General features: G+C 44.7%; 1 protein-coding gene across 3 annotated transcripts in view; it reads left to right on the forward strand.

Moving 5' to 3' along the window:
- LOC146871241 (matrix metalloproteinase-14-like) overlaps positions 1-18,356 on the forward strand; it is a 347,444-nt gene that overhangs the window by 175,091 nt on the left and 153,997 nt on the right. Inside the window, exon 2 of one of the 3 annotated variants that reach the window (XM_085650670.1) lies at positions 14,992-15,107. The exons of the other annotated variants lie outside the window; for them this stretch is intronic. The gene's annotated coding sequence lies outside the window, so the exon portion shown is untranslated. The remainder of the gene's footprint in view (positions 1-14,991; positions 15,108-18,356) is intronic. 3 annotated transcript variants of the gene reach the window in all.

The raw sequence follows: 18,356 nt of genomic DNA on the forward strand, positions 1-18,356 counted from the left end.
TACTCGTTCTCTACTACTCTACTACTCACTCTCTACTACTCTTCTACTCACTCTCTACTACTCGTTCTCTACTACTCTACTACTCACTCTCTACTACTCTCTACTACACTCACTACTCTCTACTACTCTCTACTACTCACTCTACTACACACTCTATACTACTCACTACTCTCTACTATTCTCTACTACTCACTCTCTACTCGCTCTCTACTCACTCTCTACTCGCTCTCTACTCGCTCTCTACTCGCTCTCTACTCGCTCTCTACTCACTCTCTACTCACTCTCTACTCACTCTCTACTACTCACTCTACTACTCACTCTACTACACACTCTGTACTACACTTTCTCTACTACACACTCTACTACACGACTACTCTCTACTACTCATGCTAGACTACACACTCTACTACACAATACTCTCTACTACACACTCTCTACTACACACTGTACTACTCTCTAGTACACACTCTCTACTACTCACTCTCTACTACTATACTACACTACTCTCTTCCACACACTCTCTACTACACACACTACTCTCTACTATTCACTCTATACTACACACTCTACTCTCTACTATTCACTCCATACTACTCACTCTATACTACACACGCTATACTACACACTCTACTACACACTCATTACTCTACTACTCACTCTCTACTACTCACTCTCTACTACACTCTCAACTACACTAGTACTCTCTACTACTCGCTCTCTACTACTCTACTACTCACTCTCTACTACTCGTTCTCTACTACTCACTACTACACACTCTATACTACTCACTCACTATTCTCTACCGTTCTCTACTACTCACTCTCTACTACTCACTCTCTACTACACTCTCAACTACACTAGTACTCTCTACTACTCGCTCTCTACTACTCTACTACTCACTCTCTACTACTCGTTCTCTACTACTCACTACTACACACTCTATACTACACACTCACTACTCTACTACTCACTCTCTACTAACTCTACTAACTCTCTACTAACTCTCTACTACTACTCACGCTACTACTCACGCTACTACTCACTCTGCTACTCACTCTGCTACTCACTCTACTACTCACTCTACTACTCACTCTACTACTCACTCTACTACTCACTCTACTACTCACTCTACTACTCACTCTACTACTCACTCTACTACTCACTCTACTACACACACTCTACTCTACTACACACTCTCTACTACACTTTCTCTACATACTCTACTACACAATACTCTCTACTACACACTCTCTACTACACACTCTACTACACACCCTCTACTACTCACTCTACTACACACTGTACTACACACTCAATACTCTCTACTACATACTCTCTACTACATACTCTCTACTACATACTCTCTACTACATACTCTCTACTACACACTCTCTACTACACACACTACTCTCTACTATTCACTCTATACTACACACTCTACTCTCTACTATTCACTCCATACTACACACACTCTACTACACACTCGCTACTCTCTACTACACACTCTCTACTACTCTCTACTACTCACTCTCTACTACTCACTCTACTACTCACTCTACTACACTCACTACTCTCTACTACACACTCTCTACTACTCACTCTCTACTCACACTCTCTACTCACACTCTCTACTACTCACTCTCTACTACTCACTCTATACTACACACTCTATACTACACACTCTACTCTATACTACACATTACTCTACTACTCACTCTCTACTACTCACTCTCTACTACTCTTCTACTCACTCTCTACTACTCGTTCTCTACTACTCTACTACTCACTCTCTACTACTCTTCTACTCACTCTCTACTACTCGTTCTCTACTACTCTACTACTCACTCTCTACTACTCTCTACTACACTCACTACTCTCTACTACTCTCTACTACTCACTCTACTACACACTCTATACTACTCACTACTCTCTACTATTCTCTACTACTCACTCTCTACTCGCTCTCTACTCACTCTCTACTCGCTCTCTACTCGCTCTCTACTCACTCTCTACTCACTCTCTACTCACTCTCTACTACTCACTCTACTACACACTCTGTACTACACTTTCTCTACTACACACTCTACTACACGACTACTCTCTACTACTCATGCTAGACTACACACTCTACTACACAATACTCTCTACTACACACTCTCTACTACACACTGTACTACTCTCTAGTACACACTCTCTACTACACACTCACTACTACACACTCACTACTACACACTCTCTACTACACACTCACTACTACACACTCTCTACTACACACTCTCTACCACACACTCTGTACTACTCTGTACTACTCTGTACTACTCTGTACTACTCACTCCACTCTCTACTACTCACTCTACTACACACTCTCTACTACTCACTCTCTACTACTATACTACACTACTCTCTTCCACACACTCTCTACTACACACACTACTCTCTACTATTCACTCTATACTACACACTCTACTCTCTACTATTCACTCCATACTACACACTCTCTACTACACACTCACTACTCTCTACTACACACTCTCTACTACTCTCTACTACTCACTCTCTACTACTCACTCTCTACTACTCACTCTCTACTACTCACTCTACTACACTCACTACTCTCTACTACTCACTCTACTACACACTCTCTACTCACACTCTCTACTCACACTCTCTACTCACACTCTCTACTCACACTCTCTACTACTCACTCTCTACTACTCACTCTCTACTACTCACTCTATACTACACACTCTATACTACACACTCTACTCTATACTACACACTGTACTCTACTACACATTACTCTACTACTCACTCTCTACTACTCTTCTACTCACTCTCTACTACTCGTTCTCTACTACTCACTCTCTACTACTCTTCTACTCACTCTCTACTACTCGTTCTCTGCTACTCTACTACTCACTCTACTACTCTCTACTACACTCACTACTCTCTACTACTCTCTACTACTCACTCTACTACACACTCTATACTACTCACTCACTATTCTCTACTATTCTCTACTACTCACTCTATACTACACTCTATACTACACACTCTATACTACACACTCACTACTCTACTACTCACTCTCTACTCACTCTCTACTCACTACTCACTCTCTACTCACTCTCTACTCACTCTCTACTCACTCTCTACTCACTCTCTACTCACTCTCTACTCACTCTCTACTCACTCTCTACTCACTCTCTACTCACTCTCTACTCACTCTCTACTAACTCTCTACTAACTCTCTACTACTCACTCTACTACTCACGCTACTACACACTCTCTACTACACACTCTCTACTACACTTTCTCTACTACACACTCTACTACACGACTACTCTCTACTACTCATGCTAGACTACACACTCTACTACACAATACTCTCTACTACACACTCTGTACTACTCTCTACTACACACTCTCTACTACACACTCTCTACTACACACTCTCTACTACACACTCTCTACTACACACTCTCTACTACACACTCTCTACTACACACTCTGTACTACTCTGTACTACTCTGTACTACTCTGTACTACTCTGTACTACTCTGTACTACTCTGTACTACTCTGTACTACTCTGTACTACTCTGTACTACTCTCTACTACTCTCTACTACTCACTCTACTCTCTACTACTCACTCTACTACACAGACTCTACTACACACTCTCTACTACACAGTCTCTACTACAGTCTCTACTACCACACTCTCTACTACCCTCTCTACTACCACACTCTCTACTACCCTCTCTACTACCCTCTCTCTACTACACACTCTCTACTACACACTCTCTACTACACACTCTCTACTACACACTCTCTACCACACACTCTCTACCACACACTCTCTACCACTCACTCTCTACCACTCACTCTCTACCACAAATTCTCTACCACCCCTTCTCTACTACTCACTACTCTCTACTCTCTATTCTCTACACCTCTCTCTACCTCTCTCTACTACTCTCTATCTCTACATCTCTACCTCTCTACATGCACACATATGCACATATATATATGTATATATATGCATATGCATTCATATATATGTATATATATACATATATATGCATTTAAATATATGTATATATACATATATAAAGGTGTATATATGTATATACATCTGCATATCTATATAAATATATGCATACATATACATATATGCATGTTATGTACATGAAAGTTTGAAAAACACTAATAAAAGAAAAGCTAAAAAAACACCTAATTACAAACAGAATTGCTTTAACTTAAACGAGGGCGAGACCTATTGCATATTCAATGCTTGTTAGCAGTGGCGTGACTTGCCCGACTTTGAGGCAGTCGGGGACGACTCCGGATCTCAGGAAAACTGTTTATGATCTTGCACCAGAGCGGGGCATGGAAGAGTTTAAGCTTTTTGTCAATTGTGGCGGAAGAGGATCTAGAGCGTGTGAGAAGGGCTTGGATGTGGAGATCAGGTTGACTATTTCATCTTCCTTTATAGGGATGAAAGATTTCCAGGATTTTGAAGGGGGCTTGGATGTGAAGTCCTTGGTCCCAGGCGAGATGTTCTTGCTGAGGGTATTGAGGTTGATGTCAAGTGAGAGCTCGATCTTGTTGATATTGTCCTCAAAGAAGTTTGCGAAGTTGTCACAGAGCTCTTTGGAAGCTTGCACTGAGGGCTTGGGGGCTTGTTGTCTAATGATGTTAAAGAGCTCCTTGGGCCTGTTTTTTGCGTTGTCCAGCACGTTGAAGAAAAATGAGGTTTTTTCGTTCTGGATGTTTTTTTCATACTTTCAGCGAGCTGCTCTGAGTTTCTCGCGGAGGATGTCAGAAGGGTTGCTTTTCCATAGTCTCTCTGTGGCTCTTAGTTGTCTCCTTTCGGATTTCATGTCGGTGTTAAACCATGATCTCGATGGAGTACTCCTGTTTTTTATTTTTTTATTTTAGGGGGACTACTTTATCCAGAATGGACCTCATATTTGAGATGTAATGCGAGGTGAGTTCAGTTGCGGAGAGGTGATCAGAGGAGCTGGGGAGGAGCGAGCGTATCCTTTCCTTTAGGTCTGTTAGGGGAATCTGCGTTAGATTTCTGGACCATTTGGGGTGGTCTAGCGGGGGGGCTGGAGTAGAGCCTTTTGGTTGATATGGAATAGGATGTTGTGGTGGTCGGACCAGTCCACGGGGAGGACGTGGTCGATCGAAACTGTCATTTTGAGCGAAAATGTCATCTAAGGTTGCTCCTTTATTGTGCGTTTCTTCTGAGCGGAATTGGATCAGATTGTTGTCCTGAAGAAGATTGTTAAGGCTCAGAATTAGCGGATTGTTTGCCTCATTCCAACGTAGATTGAGGTCACCGAGAATTAGGTTATTTGAGTCACCGAGTGAGCAATCCAATCCGACAAGTGTTCCCCCGAATGCGGAAGTGTTGCCTGGGGATGATCTAGAAGATGGCAGAGAATTGCTCTGTTGTCGTTTGTCTTGATATTGGTGATAAGACATTCAATGGTGCTGTAGTTGAATGTGTCCATTTCTACAATGGCAATGATGTTCTTGTGTATGATTGCTATGCCTCCACATCTTTGATCTTTTCTGTCCTTGTTGATGCTAGTGAAGCCTGGGGGCACCAACATATCTAGGCTTGGTACGGAGAACTCGTTTAGTCAAGTCTCGGTTATGAACGCAATGTCTGTCATGGGTGAGGATGGTTTCAGCTAGTTCTGTTGCATGTTTAGAGGCTGATCTACAGTTTATGAGCATGCAGTTGGTAGTGGACTCTTCTTTGGTGTGTTTCTTTACGGTGAGCCCTCGGAATGGAAGTGAATAGGGCCGGGGGTCTTGGTGAATTCAAGGTGCGGTAGTCCCTTCCGAAACCGGTGATCACTTGGATCTTGGCTTTAGGGGAGGCTGTGGGGGGGAAGAGTCGTAGGTTAGAGATACCTCTGCCACCTCCTTAGAGGACATGGCTGCTTTGGTTCTTCTGGGTCTCAGAGTTCGATACTCTATCGGTTTCTCTGGGTCTTCGTGTCAGGGTCGCAGGGGTGGTTGGGAGCTCACTCTGGCGTGGTTAGTTTTCCGGTCTTAGATGGGTGGAGCTAGTCAGTCTGTTGCGGAGTAAGCCTAGTCTTTCGGGCCAAGTCGAGGTTGTGTAAGATTTCGCTCAGGCCCAGGGTTATCAGTTCAAGCTGGCTTTCTAGAAGGGCTAGATGCTGCTCCATGTTTACCGAGGAGAGGGTAAGGGCGGCTTGGGCAGGGGCTTCTCGGGAGAGGGTGGGCATATCCGTGTTGTGGGGCCTGTTGGTGGAGGAGCTGATCTGACCATATTGGGGACCGTAGGCAGGGGGAGCAGTGGGTCATGACGCGCTTTTGCCGTCCTGTTGTCCACAGCATGAGTGAGGTGTCTAGGGGTCTATGATTGCGGGTGAGGGTCGTTCCTAGCTTGAAGGTTGGGGTGATCGGGGGGAGGAGGGTGAGACTCGGCAGGAGGTACTACCCAACTGGGGGACAGGTGAGCCCATAAGCCGTAATTGGGGGCCTGTACCACCTTCGCCGTTTACGTAACACAAATGTACAAAAAAGCTTTGGTATCCCTCCTGATCGCACAAGAACTCTCTTGATGCGAATTTGGATTGGAAATCTTTCAATCCCAGAAACTGCATCCAATTGCCCCAAAACAGCAGTTTAGTAGATAATAGAATCTTAAGTGAGATTCATCGGGTGCTGTCTATGTTGAGATTAGAAGCTGTCTTTGTCGCTCCAGGGGTTTAACGCAAGTCAATGCAGCCCCCGCTGCATGGCCCCGTCCACTCACCACCTTCCGGGGCCCTATCTCAGTAGGAGCCGGGCAGGGGGTGGGGGTTTAGCAATAGGGCAAAAGTTCCGGATCTCACTTCCCGTTAGTTCTGCCCACTTCGACCTCTGTGGGCCACAGACGACTGTAGAAAGATCAATAGCTGATAAATGGCTCTTCCTGCTCTTTTACCTTAAGCCGCTGTTCCCAGGTGTGAGGTTTAAAGTCAGTGACGCGTGAAGGCAGACAGGAAGCGACCCTGCTCCAGGGCGCCAGGTGCACCCATCGACGAGCTTGTGATCCTCGTGGCGAACCAGCGTGATTTAGCCTGTTCCATTCTGTGAGACCTACGCCGCTTTGTGAGTATGACTGTTGTTCTACAGACACTCGCTGCCAATGAGTGATATATATTCCAGGGTGTCTGTCTTCATGCCCCCTCCAAGCATCCCCCCTCTTCACTCGGTCCCTCTTCCCAGATTAGCAGATTACTTCCTTGACTCCTTTGTGGTTCCCTTTCAATGAATCAATCGACAGCATTTGTAAAGCGCAAGGCTGTCACCCTCTAGGGGTATCTGGGTCTTGTCTATGTGGAAGAGCCAGGTTTTGAGTCTTTTTGAAGTCTGCAGCTTGGAGGCTGTATGGAGCTGGGTGGGGGGGGGGAGGTTGTTCCAGGCCTTGGCAGCAATGTAAGAGAAGGAGAAGCCACGCTTTTACTACAACTGATACTGGGCTGTGCGGGGGCAGTGAAGAGGAGCGCAGGTTTCTAGCTGGTTGGCGGAAGTTACATCGAGGGTTGATGCAGGCAGGTCCTATGTCGTGGAGGGCTTTGTAGGCGTGCATGAGGATCTTGAACTGGCATCTCTTCTGGATGGGGAACCTCTCGTTGTCTCATCTCGTCTCTCCTTCATCCCGCCTCACTGCCATCCTGGGCCTCCACTGTCTTCTGAAGTCTGTCACGAGACGATTCAGTGGTAGTTTTTCCATTAAAAGGCCAACATAACGTAAATATGTTTCTGTGCTGTATCAAAGCACTTTGAAAAAAACTTAGTGGTGCTGGGGCACTAAATTGGAAGCATGCCTCTCTCACCCCTCTTTTGCATCCTTACAATGGCGGCGCCTTTAAAGGGACAGGGCGAAAAGGAAGAGTGCCCCATTCAGATTCTAACGCAAACGTTCGGCATCAAACCATGTTTTAAGTCCCATTCCCTGGTAGAAAGCCAAAGAGTGCAGCCAGGTTACAATCGCCCTGGATAGTCAAAGGGTACATGCAGAACGTCTATGCAGGGTCTGCACAATGGAAGGGTCTGGCCAATGAAAGTGTTATATGGAGACCGCACTGTAAAAGGGCGCCTGCAGACAGTGGTAATCCTGGACCATTAATGGGTGTTTGGAAACAGCCTATGGAGTCTGGACAGGGTGTGGGATTCTGCACCGGCAAAGGGGTACCTAAACAAATTGTGTGCAGGTACTCTGTGGTGTCTGCCTACTTGATGGTGCATTCAGACCGACTGGGATCCTGTGCAGTCCAATCCCTGATGAAGACCGATTTGGAAGGGCCGTCTTGGGTGTCTGTTTAGAGATTGTGAAATTGCTGGTAGCCCAATGAACTTTCTTACGCTGTTTTGCCCCATCCCTTTGCTACATTAAAGGTATTATTCTGACCATTGGGACCCAGAGACCCCTCCCATCCTTCCCCACACAGGTATTCCTCATCTCTAGTTCCTCACCAGCCGGCTATTTGGTAAACCTGCATTAATCACATTTTATGCAGGCTTTCTGCACACTGACGGGCCTGTTAACTACTCTGAGTTACGTGTCTGTTTCTGTGCGCCTAGAATAGCCAAATAACTCCCTATTTAATCCTCTCAAAGTTGACTGAAAGCAGGTACCATGTTTTGGTGCAGCCACCCCCAAACGCTGAATATGCTTCACATTTAAATATAATCTACTATTAACTACCCCGTCCCCTCCTGGCACCTTCCCAGACTTGGAGCAGCAATGCTATTATTAGCTTGCTAACGGTTCAGGTTATGGGGTAACCATCTTTCAGAGCATTTTGCAAATACTCGATCAGCAGCTTTATGGCTTGTCTGGTGGAAAGGGGAATCCTGGTTCCCATATGATGAGTTGCAATAGAGCTACATAATCGCTTTTTAATGCCCGGGACCTGGAGCCTTTAGTTTTCTTTACTCTTTGCCAACTTTTGCTCTACAGGCACGCATGCAGCCGCCATCTGCCTCCCTTCCAGCGCGATCACTAATGCGCTTTTTAGGTCTCGCCTGAGCCAGCGCTTTAGCCCTGCACTCGTGAGAGCTTTTGTAAAAGGGGAATTTGGAAGTGCAAACTAGTGCTTTTCAGGCCTCCAAATACAGTGCATGTGCGCCGGGCGCGCGCACCATTTGGCAGCCTGCCTGGTCACTTTCGCGGCCGCTTTGATGTTCTCAGTGAGCCGCGCGGCCACCAAGAACATCAAAGCGGCCGCGAAAGTGCTCACCATTTGCCACCCCCTCCCTTATCCCACTTTCTGCTTGTTATTTTATACTTGTTTTTTTACAGTTACGGGGTGTGTTACAGGGATGGCTGCTGTTTGTGCATCTGATGTGCTTGTTTGTTTTGCTGCCCTTTACAGCGTTCAAAATAACGTTGCAGAAATTAGCTAAACCCATTTTTAATATATTCAGTACATGCGTTCAGTATATTTTATAATGCAGAATGCACAAATAAAAAATGCCCTCTTACACAGTGTCAGCACTAAATCCGCAAGCATTTCATAATAAAGTAACAGTCACACTGCAAACGTGAAACAGACTATTGACATTGTCCAATGCTCTGTGGCAGTATAACTAGTTTGCTTCCCAATTAACATCTTCTTCACTTCTGCACATTTATACCAAAAGGCAACTGTCGTGAAAAGTGTCTAACAGGAAACATTAAAATGATGCAATATCATGTATGAAACTTTTACTACTATCCTCCAGCTGATTCATATTTCTTGTTTCTACACAAATTTATGTTCATTGCACTGTCGTCTCTAAATCGGGGTTTCTGTTAAATGAAACATGTTAATTTCCGTTTTGCTTCTCTTGCTATTTAAATAGTCACACAAAACAGATATAATCAGTTTTTATAAGATGCACCACTTTCCACAATGGTGAATATATTAAAAAACGAATTATAGATATTATTCCTCATCATCAAAGCCTTTATTGCGGATTCTAAAACATCTATAAAAGCAAAACATAATAACAATTAAAATCTCAATAAATACATAAAAACAACTTCACATAAATAAACTGAAGGGGGTCCAACATAACTTAATTCCCATCGCACGATAACTAACCTGCCTGGTGCGTTCTATTAAGAATTTAAGAGCAATCTATGAATCGCAGACTTTCATCACCTCCAACCTTTGCCTCATGTTGGCCGCCTCCGTAAGAACACGACCAATAGAATAACATTACTCATGATCTCAGCACAGTAAATAAGGACGAGATCGGGCGCATTCAGGCTGGTATGGCCATAGGCACCATTAACAAGCATTGGCATAGCCAATAGGTCTCGCCGTTGCACCTTATAAGTGTTTAGCCATGCAACAGTTATAGGATATTGTGCTGCATAACTAAATACTTATAAGGTCCCAAAAGCGAGACCTATTGGCTATGCCAATGCTTGTTTTTAAAATGTCCTTTTACCTCTTAGCACGCGCGCTGGCGGCAGCACGCGATCACTTTCGCGCGCGCACCACTCGCACTCAACTCCCGGACTTGTGTCTTAAGTGTCTTACTTTTGAGAACTGTAGAGTATGTCTCGACTAAGTCAGAAGTAACACATCCCCAGTTACACACACACTTTTTGAATCTGTCATATCAGTTTTAACTTTTTGTGCTTTAAAAAAAAATCTGTCTTTAAGGTAGGCACACAAATCACTGAATTTTTGTAGACAATAATTACAGTAGTAAACACTTTGGCTGTCCAAACGGTATAATGCTTGGACTCCTTTGTCCTGAAGCTTACATAACATCGACTGTCTGGTAAATTACTCGATTTCGTCCCAGTCATCTTTCAGAGTAGCTTCTTGCTCTTCTAAGCACCTGGTGGCGGAGTGCAAGGTGCCAACTCTCGCCCCTTCCCCCACCCCGTCACTCCCCCCATCACAATCACTACTCGATGTAATGGACAATGTTCTTATTTCATTCTATAACAAATTGAAATGAAGGGCTAATTCTGTTTTCCATATTTCATAAGAAAAGTATGCGGTCCATTAATCAGAAATATAGCCCAGTGTGAGCACCTACTGGAGCGATCTTGCTTGCTTGTCACAGACAGAAATCAGTTTCATTACGCTGCTAGTGAGGAGGGGGAAAAACAGATCAGGTTGCGGCATGCGATATCTGAATGTTTCAATAGAATAGATACATTAAAATGCAGCGTAACCTAATTAGTTTGTTCGCCCCGGACTTCAACACACACAAAGCGCCCGGCAGTCCCAGCGGTGTATTTAGCGCTACATGACAAAATCCTCACTTACAAAAGTATTTCCTCAGTGCGTAATAAGTGTGCATCCCCTCACTGTTATGAGCGATCTCGGATCGAAGCAAAGGAGACCGACCGGTTTAGCACTTTATTAACAAATAATATGTTTTTTGTGTGGCTTTTTGAAAACAGATCCCCCTCCCCCGCCCTCCCCGGTCAGCTGTGGGCCCAGGCTCTCCGGCCCATCACTTTCATGCCTGGGTCACTCGGATGACATGTGTCTCCGCAGGAGCCCGGAGTCACCTGACCTAGTCCATTGTCCTGCGCCTAGGGCCTGGGGTTCTGTGGGACAGCTGGTCCCTACTGCACCTTTGTCCAGGGATTAAGAGGCTCTGCCCCTGGGAGGGGGTATGGATGGGGGGCTGCTTTAAACATGGACAGGGCTTTAAGAGGCAGCCTGCGCAATTGTCTCGCCTGGGTGATGCAGGGAGCAGAGCTGGGCAGGCCTCTGCCTCCGAAAGCTGAGAGGGCATGTGCATACCCAGATCAGGTACCTGCCTTTGAAACGACAGGTGTGGGGTCGCAGTCAGCGGTGCACCAGCCCTACCAGCTTTCAGATGCACCAGCCTGTCTGGAAATGGAAAGGGGAGTCTGACACTGCCTTTAGATCTATCAGCACTCCCTCTGCCAATATCACCACTTCCGCTCATGTCAAGTTTTGTACATCATTTAAACTTGGATGCATTCCCCTTGACCAGGACATGCCTGAGGCCTTCGGCTTCTCCTCTGAGGCAGCACTCACTTCTGTGTGAGTTACACTGAATACAGCAACCCCCTAGAGCCCTGCCCTTGAGTACCCTAGGGGGGGGGGGGGGGGGGGGGGGAGGAAGGGCAGTCTTTAGAGTGCGACCTGGGAGCTACAGGGTATTTCCTGGAAGCAATATCTGGCCCAGGAGCTGCCAAGTGAGAACCCCTGAGATTGCTGCCCTACCTAGCTCTGCCCCATGAGCGGTACTCAAGCCTGGTCTGAACACTCGCCATCCCCAAAACGATTGACTGACTTCCGCAGTGGGCGAAGAGTGCCGGCCCTGTGGTGAGATATCTGTCTGGCCACTCACTGCCTTCATTGTAACCCATGACTCACGCTGTAGCTTTAAGACTCATCGCATTCTGCAATCCTCACAGGTCGAGATAGAAAGGGACAACAGACTATTCACCGACCCACAGTGCAACAGTTGTTAATAAAAGTAAATTAAATAAACCATCGAAACAAGCAGCAGCTGCAAAATGAAATCAGCCACTGCACCTTTACGTTTCAATGCCGCTGCCATGTTAGATGAGAGCATACTCCTCGGGAACCAGTATGAATCCAACAAGCTCCCTTTTTCTAAGCAAGCACAAGGCCTCTGCCTAATCAAATGCTATACTTAAGGTAATCAACAAGCATGCAGGCATAAAGCCCTTTTCTCAGCAGTACTTCTTAAAGATCTTTTTCTATTGATCACTTAAGATGAAGGCAACAGCCTTGCTGTCAATCTAGACCTCCATCCTTTCCACCTGACAACCACACAATTGCATTCATCCCCTTAGTATTGCATGCATTTTCTTGTGACATGTGTCGCTGTCTTCAGTCTATTCTATGAATTAGCAATATACTATTTGTTAAGCTCGTAATGATCCCGGGCAGGTCAAAGACACATAGTATTTATCCATACCGTCCAAAAGAGATTTCCATATCTTTTCAAATCTCTTCTCTGCTCCTTGTAATGCAAATGGGGTGTTAGCCACCCCTAGGATGTGCCACACCCTGTGGAACCAGTCCTGGAAAATGGGCAGTACCACTTTGAACCAGTGGGGTAAGATTGCTTGTTTAGGTATTAACAAGAACACATTTATTAAAGACCTCTTTCCCATCCAACCTTCACTCGTGTTCGCAAAGGTCCACCCCAAGATCAAATTAGCTGCAGTATGATGTAGTTTTGCATCTGTAATCTATTCTACATAGTGAAGCACCTCTTTCCAGTAAGACTGCACCTTTGGGCTTTGATACAGATTATGTGTGATGAACCCCATCTGGACATAGTCTCTCCAGCAAGACTCTGGTTAGAGGTGTCTGTACAATGCAAACGTTGTGGGGTTACATTCCACCTGCTTAGAATTTTGCTAACTAGTTCTCTACCTTGTATATGGGCAGTGACTAAATAATGTTCTATTGTTCTTGGGTTAATTCTAATCCCAACTCCTTCTCCCAACTCAGCTGAGTTGTAGAGTCAGGTGTCAAGTCACCTTTGCTTATTAAATCCTGGTTCCTGGAGACTAAATGGGAATCATCTAGAATTTTCCTAAGTAGCTTTTCTAAAATCTCTTAGCTGGCGAGTTGCAGCATCTCATAATTCCTTGTGCATCACCCAATGGCAGATCTGGGTTTATTTATTTTCTTCAGATTCTCCCAGACTGGTCTGTCTTCACTAGTTTTATCTGGCCCGTCTGGAATAAATCCCCAATCTTTACGCATCTGGCTAATTGACAGTTTCTGAATGGTTCTCTATCAGTGCCCCAGTTGACATTGGTGTTCACATAAGGGTGTTAAGGGTGAGGGGAAGCAAATTAGCCCCTTTGCTTCACCTACGGAGTCCCAAACCTTTAATGTGGCATTATTTACTGGAGAATGCACGAGGTTCTTAGGTTTAAACCAATAAACTGCAAGAAATTCCATGCTAATATATGATTAATAAAGCACCTCTTGCGGTCCTGATTCAGCGTTGGAGCATTCAAATGTGAAGCTTAATAGTATGAATTTTCCAGTCCTATTATAGAAACTGTTCTTGCGTTTTCTGCCTCACATAATGAAATTTAAAAACGCTTTGCTCATTTGTTAAGATTAATCATGGGTCAACCTGAATCAGCATGGTCTGAGAAAAGAAGCGTACTGTTATAATTGACTTGTGTCTTTCATTTCTCTTGATGTGTCTTCCCTGCTGCTAAGCTAGTATGAGTGTTAGAATGTCTGATGACCTCACGGAATACTTGAGTGACTGGCTTGTGTGTGGAGTGCGTTGATGGTTGCAGGCTGAGAGGCAGGGAGGCTGCTCCTGGTGGGGTTACATTTCCATCTACCCATCTTCTAATGAACTTACCTTGTAACTAAGCTTCAATAAATCCAACCTATTTTATAAACCTGGCTCCATGGACTTTCAATTTGCCACAAGTACCTTCAGGATGATCTTTGTTTTAACTAAGTCGATTGCTCATGCCAGAACAAGTATTGACTGGGCCAAGGTAGTAGTTCTGTTTCTATCTCTTTTAATTGAGAAGGGAAATTAGCATAATGTATCTATTAACAGTGTCTCCTAGTTGACTCCCCAAGTATTTAATCATAGTCTCCAGCTAGATGAGTTACCTCTAAACCGAGAATCGTCTTAATTTTAGGATAAGTTTAGTCCACAATCCTTGGACTTGGCCATGTTGAATTTGGAACCGGATGCTGAACAGAAAGCGTTCAGCTCTACCTTAAGGGCCGGGTTGAATCAGACAATGTCACCAAAACATCATTTGCAAAAGTGATCATCTAATTTCTACCTAGTCTTATCTCTTTGATGTTGAACTCATTGCAGATCCTGTGTGCTAATGTTTCGAGGTAGATCGTAAAGGGCAAGGGAAATAGGAGACGACCCTCCCTTGTGCCTCTTTTGATCTGTACCACGCCTGTCTCTTGATTATTAAGTTTTGTTTTTGCAGATTTGGCCTATGCCATTATTTCTGCTCTGGGAGCAGGTTTAACACTTCGTTAAAGGAAAAGCACTGAAGGGGCACCTGCTGGCAGTTTAAAGCTAATTACCCCATTGAAGCTGCAGGTAGGCAAAGTCTGACTTTTAAAAAAGTACTTTTCTTGTAAATTTATGAAAAATCCAACTTCACTCTTGAATTGGATGTTTAATAAATACTGAAAACAATGGCTGAATACTTTCTGTATCTTATCCCAAACCAGAGTTATCAAAAATAGTATTTTACTTGCACTCTTTTCCCTCATAGGATCAGTTACATCTCTGTACAGTGAAAAACGTTTTTGAGAGCTAGTCACTATAGGAACAAGCCAGCATTAAATTATTCCATGTACCACTTTTAAATACTAGATACCCTGCCCTGGGGGCTAGATGGCTTACTTAGGGATGATATACTTAATATGTAAAACTAGGGTTCTATCTTGTGCAAAAAGGGTTATTTAGACGGGTTTGCAGCACGTTTAATAGCTCCAGCTGTCAGACTACACATGTATGAATCCATGTTTTCTTTGTCATCCTTGTGAATGGCACAATATGTGCTGCAGATGACATTTAACTTTCCATTCCATTGGTGTATTTTCCTGCAACACATACTATGGCTGTGCTGGAAAGGTAATTATGCCAATTTGGAGTTAACCAATTCTGTTATGTCTTTTGAGGTCAAAGCACAGGCACTGGAGTCTTGACAGCAGTGTCCCGTAGTTCAGAGGTCACAAACCAGAAACATCAGTTCACAAATAATGGGGGTGACCCATTATTTGGGTCTACAAAAAGATGTACTTTCTCACAATCTGGATGAACAATATCAGGCATAAGCTGCTGGTGCCACTTAGCTATTATCTTTTGTATACATTTTTGCGTTTACTCTTAGTAGTCAAATGGGCCAATAGGGGCCACATTCTTCCGGATCATTTTAGTAGGATTGAGAAGCTAACCTCTTTCATTGCTTGGGCCATTTTTAGGTCTCACCTACGCAGCGTGCATGCGCTGCATAGGAGGGCCTTTAGCTATCGCTCTGCTCATTTTCAAGCACACACTCGTGCTTGTGGTGCATCCACCTTGCGGGAGCTTGCAAGGGTGCGCCACAAGCACGAGTGCTTGAAAATGAGCAGACTGCGTGCCCACGCATGCACCACTCGCAGGCTCACCTCCTGCTCCCCCTCTCTCTCTCACAACAATTAAATTTTGTGGCCGCGCTGGTGTTTCAGAAGAAGTGTCCTGCTGTGCGGCAGCTTCCCCTTCATTCCTCAGAGGCGACAGCAATTAAACACCTGAGCGCGGGATTCGCTTTAGTCTCAGCGTGGCTGTTAGATGACTGTGCAGGGAAATAAGTGTGTCAGGAGGCTGTTTTTGTGTTGCAATATAAACAGGGATTCTTTTTAGTAATGATGCAAGATTCCACCCTTGTGCACGGCTCAAAACCCCAGCGTTGTGCATGTGCAAAATGCATATATCAGTTGTTTTGGTTCGAGTGACATCCGATTGCTTAATCCGAGCACAGGGCGCGAATATGTTTCATACATTTGCTAAGTATCGTTTGCCGCTACAAACTTGCGAATTTGATTCACTATAAATATTTACCGAACTCCTCTGTTTTTGTTAATCTGCCTTAGGCAGATGAAAGGCAGATCCAGTCCTTCCTGCGTACAAACATATACCCTTCAATGTTTTGCAGAAGGTGCCTTAGACCCTGAGCTTTCCTTCGGGTATAAATGACAGATACATGACAATTACACAGATTTGAATAGACTGTTGTGATTTTGAATAGTATTTAGACCCTGTTTATGATCTGTTCGATTTGTTTCTTTATTATCAACGTGTTTTTGCTAAGCATTTGTTCTCCAGTATTGGGGTGTCTTTCATAGATTCACATGCTTTTATATTCCCCGTCGTCGAAGTGGGAGTCCCATGGTACATAAAAAGCAATAAGTCTCATGTATATAGATACATACATAAACCATATAAGAATAAAATACATATATGAATAAACTTTATATAGTTCAAAATAACATATCAAGTGAAAAGTACCATAGGATTAACATTGACACATAGGAAAGCATTGAAAACCAGGTATCACTTTACTGACATATCCATGTCGTTTTTATAGTCCAAACTGCGGCCAATCAGGCGCAAGCACCCTCTAGAACCTTCTCCTCAGAGGCTCAGGCCCTCAGATTTTCTACCGCACGTCTTGTGAAGGGAGTCTCCCTGAGCTCTGCTCAGTTTATTTCTCTGGTTTGAATTTGCTCATCATGTCTTAAAGTAAGAAGTCTCTTTTTCGTCCCTGTGCCTCTTGTGGGAAGTTAAGACTTTTTTCTGAGGATCCTCATGAAAAATGTATTTACTGCCTTTACCCTGACCACAAGGTAGCCAACTGTAAGATTTGTAGAACTTTCTCACAGAAGACACTAAAGGACAGGGAAGGTCGCCTCTTGTTGTGGCTCCAAAAACTGAAGGATTCAAATAATCCCCTTTCTGAGGTGGAAAGTGTGGCTTCTGCTCGCACCGGAGTCTCCAAGCGTAGTAGTGTTCAGGAGTTGCCTTCTCCCTTTCTGAAAAAGAAAAAACTTCAACTTGTGGGAGTTTCTTAAGTACAAGTGCCTTCTGCTACTACGCCAACACCCCTGAGATCTCACTCTCAGGCGTCTGTGACTCCTTCAGTGCATGTTTCTGGTCAAAAACGTGCAAAACTGTCAACGGGTCCGTCGACGGTTCCTCTGTCTACGAGATCTGCTACCTCTTCAACCTCGTCGACGACGGTGACGACGGTTTCAAGCAGATTTGCTGTCGTCGACGACGACTTCGTCGACTTACTCTCCGTCGACTGTGGTATGTGTATCCTTGAAGGCTGTCTCGTCGACGATCCCGATATCTTCGTTGACGACTCAGAAGACTGTTGTCCCGTCAACGTCCAAGTCTTCGTCGACGATGATGAAAAAGAAAAAAGTCTACGTCGCCAATGATTAAAACTTCGTCGACGACAGCCTCGTCGACGACAGCCTCGTCGACGACAGCCTCGTCGTCGACGGCAGCTTTGTTGATGCTGACATCGTCGACGCTGACATCGTCGACGGCTACTTCGTCGACGGCGGCCTTGTCGGCGGCGGCCTCGTCGGCGGCGGCCTTGTCGACGGTGGCATCGTCGACTGTGGTGTCAAATTTTGCATCTCTGGTACCATTGTCTACGCCAACATCTGATCTGGTTGACGAATCCTTGTTACAGAGTCGTCATGCTGTGCTGGACTCCCTTCTGATAACACCGGCCACTCAGCCACCTCATCAGTTATTTCCTTCTGGTGACGAGGATGTTTCTGAATCTGA

The sequence above is a fragment of the Triturus cristatus genome, chromosome 1_1 (assembly GCF_964204655.1).
Source record: "Triturus cristatus chromosome 1_1, aTriCri1.1, whole genome shotgun sequence".
Lineage (NCBI taxonomy): Eukaryota > Metazoa > Chordata > Amphibia > Caudata > Salamandridae > Triturus > Triturus cristatus.